This window comes from Caretta caretta, chromosome 10 (assembly GCF_965140235.1).
Source record: "Caretta caretta isolate rCarCar2 chromosome 10, rCarCar1.hap1, whole genome shotgun sequence".
Lineage (NCBI taxonomy): Eukaryota > Metazoa > Chordata > Testudines > Cheloniidae > Caretta > Caretta caretta.
The window spans coordinates 73,080,696-73,087,258 of record NC_134215.1 but is presented as its reverse complement, the minus strand read 5'-3'; positions in this window follow the sequence as shown (position 1 = coordinate 73,087,258).

Genomic DNA, 6,563 nt, shown 5'->3' with positions numbered 1-6,563 from the left:
TGATCAACTGTTTCTTTAACATTCCATATGTTATATAACCCCTTTTTGTGTCTAGTCAGTAACTATAAATCATCATCAAACCACATTCTTCCTTTTAGTCCTTTGGAGTAGCACATTATCCTCTGTTTTGGGGCATACTTCATAAAATCTTCCTCTTTTCTCCTTGGTCCACAATTCTTGCTATTCCTTTTTTAACTAAACTTTTAAATTCCTGCTTACTCAAAGGAATCTTTAGATCAATTTCTCAATTTTTAAAGCATTTTTTCTCTTCCATTTCATTGCCAGGTATCCCAGCGTGTGCTGGAATCCATGCTAGTATTATGTTCACACTCAAGCATGCTAGCATTGTTGTCAACAACATTTCATTTATTAGCTCACTTCTGCTTTCTGAGACACCCCTTTTAATTGCCAGTATACCTGATAATGCATCTGAAAAGATAACAGCAGTGGTAGGTCATATGTCCCTTATGTTAGTATTGCTATCATCATCAATCATCATCATCATCAATTCAACTGTCATCATGGCTACAAAATTAGATAGTTTTTTAGATTTCTTAGCTCCAGCCTCAGGGATTCAAAAGGCTATTCCCACTCTGTTTTTTCCCATCTTTAGATCCGTCAGTGTATATATTCGGCAATGGTGACCCCACTTTGAGTGTAAGTCAGACTTTATCAGTCATACAGGAAGACTTTCTCTTTATTTTATTATATAATTCTAAATCCACATCCAGAGAGATGATTTTTCCTGGTATGCTTTACTGTCGAATAACTATTGATTTTAATCTCTTCTAGCCCTTCCTTTTCACCTAACTCTTCTACCCACATTTTAACCCTAAAAGTATAAGGGAATTTATTGTGTCAGGCTACATTTTGTCTGCTTAAATCCCAACATTCAATTGCCCAGTTATCTTTTGTGTGAGGTTTCCCTTGACTTTAGCCCAAAATATCAGATCTAACATTTCATTCTTAAATTGATAGGTATTTCTCCACGAGTGACACAGGACATATCATAAGCACCACATGCAGATTTACAGTGCTTGAGCTTGAACTGATTCTAACTTTTTAAGCTTCAACACGTATGCAGAGTTTACGGCTCGACATCCACAATCTATGACTGATCTTATAATCACTCTATACAGCATAGCCACCACTGCCTTATCTGCTCCCCAATTAATCCCAGCAATACTTTAAAGTAGATTAATCCTACCTTTTGTTTGTTTGTAACATTTTCTATATGGCCCTCCCAAGTTTGATGATAAACTAACAGTACATCCATAAACTTCAATGGTTAACTACATGCGCCTTCATAAAATATAAATTACACTCATCTTTCATTTTTCTTCTAGAGAAGATCATTCCCTTTGTTTTAATGATTGTAATTTTAAATCCCCAAGCATCTCCCCAGCTTGAGACCTCCCTGAGGGCTTCATTGGATTCTTTCTCCAGTCACTTTAATTCTCCTGTTTAACCATATAGCACAATCGTCTACAAATAAGATAATATCCATTCCTGTCCTTACACTTTTTGGGAGATCATTTATCATAATGTTAAGCAAGGTAGGGTTGGCAACACTCTACTGAGCGGTGCCATTGGCAATACTATAGATACCTGATAAGACTTTCTTTACTTTAACCTGTAGGGTCCTCTCACTCAAAAAACCCAACCAACCAACCAAAAAACCAACACAACAACAACAACAAAAAACCTTATTCACCAAAATATTCTTCCTTTTATCCCTACCTTGACCAACTTATACAACAAACCCTCTCTTCATGATATATCACATGCTTTTTCAATGTCCACACAAAACCCACACAGTTATATACTCTCTTTGTTCCTCATACTTTTTTGTATTTCTGTTTCTAATTTGACAATATGATCAATCATGGATCTCCCTCCCCTAAAACCACTTTGCACATTATTTAAGATGTCATTTTTTCCAACTATGCAACTAGCCTCTCATTTATCATTCTCTTCTCATAACTTTACCCACACAAGATATGATAACAATTGGTCTATAAGCATCAATTCTCATAAGTAACTTGGCTGGCTTCCTTATTGGTACTGTCCCCAGATGCTTCCATTCTACTGGAATTACTCCTTTTCTTATATACTATTATATAATTTTAATAAAATCCTGAAACTCCCTGCAGGTCAGTATTCGAGAAAGCATCATATTACATTTCAAAAATAGTCTTCTTTAGTTCCTGACCATGTGGTATTAAGCGTTGTGCATTCCCACAATTTATTTAAGCACCATATTAGTTAAACTGCATCATTGCCCTCACACAAAATTGCATTAACATGCAAATACTTTTCTGCAGCTTTTATTATCTGTATTCTTTCTGTTCCTTTCTGTTTGTGAAGCGCAGTTTATTACTTCTACCCTACAAATTTACTTCTACCCTACAAATGCCATCTTCTCTGCAAATATGGCTTCCCCTACTGCTCTTATATTATTTACCATATCCTTTATAACACTGTGTTGTAGCAATGGTTCCTTTCCCTTACTGGTTTTCTCCTTCTTCCCCACCTGTCGCTTTGAATGCCTTTTAGCAGCTTCTGCATAAGATAGCTTGTTGGTAATCCTGGTTCTTTGTATCTCCCTAGCCTGTTTAGCTTATGGAGGATTCATGGTAGCTACTGTTCTTATCCCCACAGGTTTCATATGAATGCTCCTCTACACATTTACCACATCTTGTGTTTCCCCTTTATACACATCTGTCACATGGCCAAATTTTTGGCACTTGTAACATCTCAAAGGGTGAGGAATGTATGGGTTAGTCCAAAATATAGGGTATCCTAGCTTTACCCAGTCAGGTAAAACCCTTCCTCTAAGTGTTGTTTGCACACCTGTTGATGGTTTGTTTTCTCCCCCTCTAATTAATTGCTTGATGAATAGCACCTGGGCCTACCTATACCTTTTTAAATTTTATCCTCAATCATTTCCCGTGGGATCCCATATATTACCCCGGTTGTTTCTGTCAGAAATTTGGGGGGCTGGCAAGCCATTTTTATTTTCCCAAGAATTTTAGTTTTAAGCAGTTTCTCAGCCTGTTCTTCACCCATACACTCCACCAATAAATCTCCACCCCGTAATAGTCTAGCTCTTGATATAGCCCTAACATTTTCCCTAATCCATGTAGCTATTTGCAAAGGATTAATGTTGCTTATCTTCACTTCCTCACCCAGCAATTTGACAATTGCAATATTTTGGCATTCCATCCTACTCTTTGTTCCCCTCCCCTGCTGCTTCTTCTGATATTTCTCATCTTTTCCCAACTTTGCAGCCATTCTTCATTCCTAGCTTCTTCTCCCTCATTGTCCAGAGTGACTTCTGTACTATTCAGCCTATTTTTGCCTTCAGCCCTCCAAAACACCTGTCTCCCCAGCCCGTCTCCCACTTGGTGGGGACAGGCATTTGGCTTGGCCTTCTGCTAAGGCTTACAAACTTTCCCCACCTCTGCAGTGAATTCTCAGCTCTGCTTATATAGTCCTTCCTTAACTCTTTCCCCTGAAACACCAGCTAGAGTCAATTATCACTTGGTTGCTAGGTCACAGGCCAGGCTGAGCCCAGCTTGCCTTAAAGGCCCAGGCAGCCTGTGATAGGGACCAACAGGCCTGAAAGACAAATATGTGGAGAGGGAAAAGGTCTTTGTGGTCCCGCTTCCAAATCCCTGCAGTCCTTGTCTGAGACGCAGATGACAGAGGAAACGGGAACCACGAAGTATGGAACAAGAGGAAAAATCAGCAAGACACACAATAATGTTCATGATACAACACCCATCCACATGGTTGGTTTTGCAGTTCCCAGAAGGAACCGTTGCTTTGGATGGTGACACACCATCAGACCATGAAATGGGCTGGCTGCACAGTCTCTCTTGTAGACCAGTGCATGTTCCACGGCTCCCACATCTTGCAGTGACTAGCATGGGGTGCAGTGTTAGATTTAAGCCTGCACAGCTGGCATGCCAGAGTCCTCTTTAAGGGTGCCTGGATGACTCAAGCGTGTAGTTAAATGATATGGAGCCTTTCACCTCTATATCACAAGTTCAAATCCAGCCTAGATCAGGAGTGCCCAAAAGTTGTTACCATTTGCTGGCCTTTTGGCAGTCTATGTAAAACCATTTTGATGGTGTGAGTTCAATTCCTCGTACCACCACAGCTGGCTCTGATTGGCTGTCTTGTGGGGCATCAACTCAGACACCAAGGACTGGAACGATTATAGAGAATGAAGTCTCCTCTCATTGCTAGAGGTTAGGGCTAGGATAGTTCTGGCCTTGTGTTGCTGCACTCTCGCGGTGACTGAGAACTTCCTGCTCTAGCACTCGGAGGCTGACACCATTCACTGATACGTGTGAGAGTATCTCTTCTGTACCATTAAGGCCCTGCTCCATCTACACTGGGAGACTAGCTCATTACTAAGAGCTGATCTCAGCAATTCACCTCGAGGCTGAGAAATGTTTCTAGTGCAGGTGGAACCAACACTCAGCTGAGCTTTCTGTAACAGTGCTGAAAATGATTTAGTCCTGGCTACACAAGCAGTGTGTGAAATTGCTTTTATAGGCTATCATAGAGGTCTATAAAATCATGACTCGAGTGGAGAAAGTAAATAAGAAAGTGTTATTTATGCCTTCTCATAACACAAGAACTAGGGGCCACCAAATGAAATTAATAGGCAGCATGTTTAAAACAAACAAAAGGAAGTATTTTTTCACACAACGCACAGTCAACCTGTGGAACTCCTTGCCAGAGGATGTTGTGAAGGCCAAGACTATAACAGGGTTCAAAAAAGATCTAGATAAATTCAGGGAGCATAGGTCCATCAATGGCTATTAGCCAGGTTGGGCGGGGATGGTGTCCCTAGCCGGTGTTTGCCAGAAGCTGGGAATGGGCAACAGGGGATAGATCATGTGATGATTATCTGTTCTGTTCATTCTCTCTGGGGCACCTGGCATTGACCACTGTCAGAAGACAGGAAACTGGGCTAGATGGACCTTTGGTCTGACCCAGTATGACCATTCTTATGTTCTTAAGCCTTCAGCACCAGTTCAAGGCGAGCCACCAGTTCCATTTCCCAGCATAGAGAAAGAGTAACAAACTCTCCACTCTGCATCTGCCATTTCCGTTCCATTTTAACAGCTGTTCTGCATTTTTTATTTTGGTCCATAGAAAGCATGTTCGGTTTTACACTAGCAATAGGAAGAAGCCCACTCCAGGTTACTATAGGGCAGGGATCGGCAACCTTTGGCATGTGGCCCATCAGGGAAAGCTGCTGGCGGGCTGGGACAGTTTGTTTATCTGCGGCATCTGCAGGTTCAGCCGATCGCGTCTCCCACTGGCCGTGGTTCGCTGTCCCAGGCCAATGGAGACTGTGGGAAGTGGCATGGGCCGAGGGATGTGCTGGCTGCCCTTCCCACAGCCCCGATTGGCCTGGGATGGTGAACCGCGGCCAGTGGGATCTGCGATCGGCCGAACCTGCAGACTCGGCAGGTAAACAAACCAGCCCGGCCTGTCAGTGGCTTTCCCTGACAGGCTGCGTGCCAAACGTTGCCAATCGCTGCTATAGGAAATGCTGGTATAAGTTGCAGTGAGGTTTGAAATGTCCTTTTTAATGTGGGGGGGAGGGGGAGATAAAAGGGGGCCAGACCCACATATGGAACCAGACAGAGATGGAGAGCAAGAGAGGAAGAGAGAAAAAGGGAAAAGACAGGCAGGAGTAGAATGAGAGCGTGTGCCAGCCTGTGTGGGAAGCTGCTGCTGTCAGTTGGGGGGTTATTAAAGACATTCATAGTGCAACACATGTGCTTGAATTCCCATTTGAGCAGCATCAATAAACTTTGTGTTTCATTCTCTTTGGAAGAGGAGCCTTAATTAGGCATGAAGAAATGTATCAAGCAGCAGCCTCCTGGAGCAGGTCGGTCCCAGTGACATCTGGTGTGATGGCTTCCTGCACAGTTCCAGACAGCAGCAGCAAGAATTTATTAAGACCCTCCCCCCCACCTCCATTTGACTGAGAAATCCAAACTGCATCCATCTAATAGCAGCCATTACAGAGGGGAAGGAAAATGTGAAATTCAGCGGCTCCCGTATCCTCTAACAAAAAACCAACCCGCTGTATTGGCTTGTCTAGGCTCAGATGCTGGGTTAGTGCTGGGGTGTATTGTGCCAGTTGGCCTAGCCCTTTAGGTAAAGCAGGGATGGTAATGTAGGTTTTCAGTGAGTTTTTCAACTCATTGGCTACCGCTGTCCATTGGAGCAGGCCTGGCAGCTGTCCAGATGTCATGTGAGAGCTGCCTAGAGGTGGCAACATGCTGAGTAATGTTTCACAGGACGGGGCTTTAGGGCCAAACCTAGTAAAGCTAATGGGATTCTTTCCAGATGCTTTTGTGCACACAAATAACTTATAACTGGCAGATCCTAAATATGATTTTTGCAGGTGATTATTGTGTAAAGCAGAGTCATTGTTTTAAACCACCAAACCTGATCCCACTGAAGAGAATGGAGGGATTTGCCATTGAGTAAATCATCCCTGGTTTAATGCATTTTGTTTCAAGAGTGAA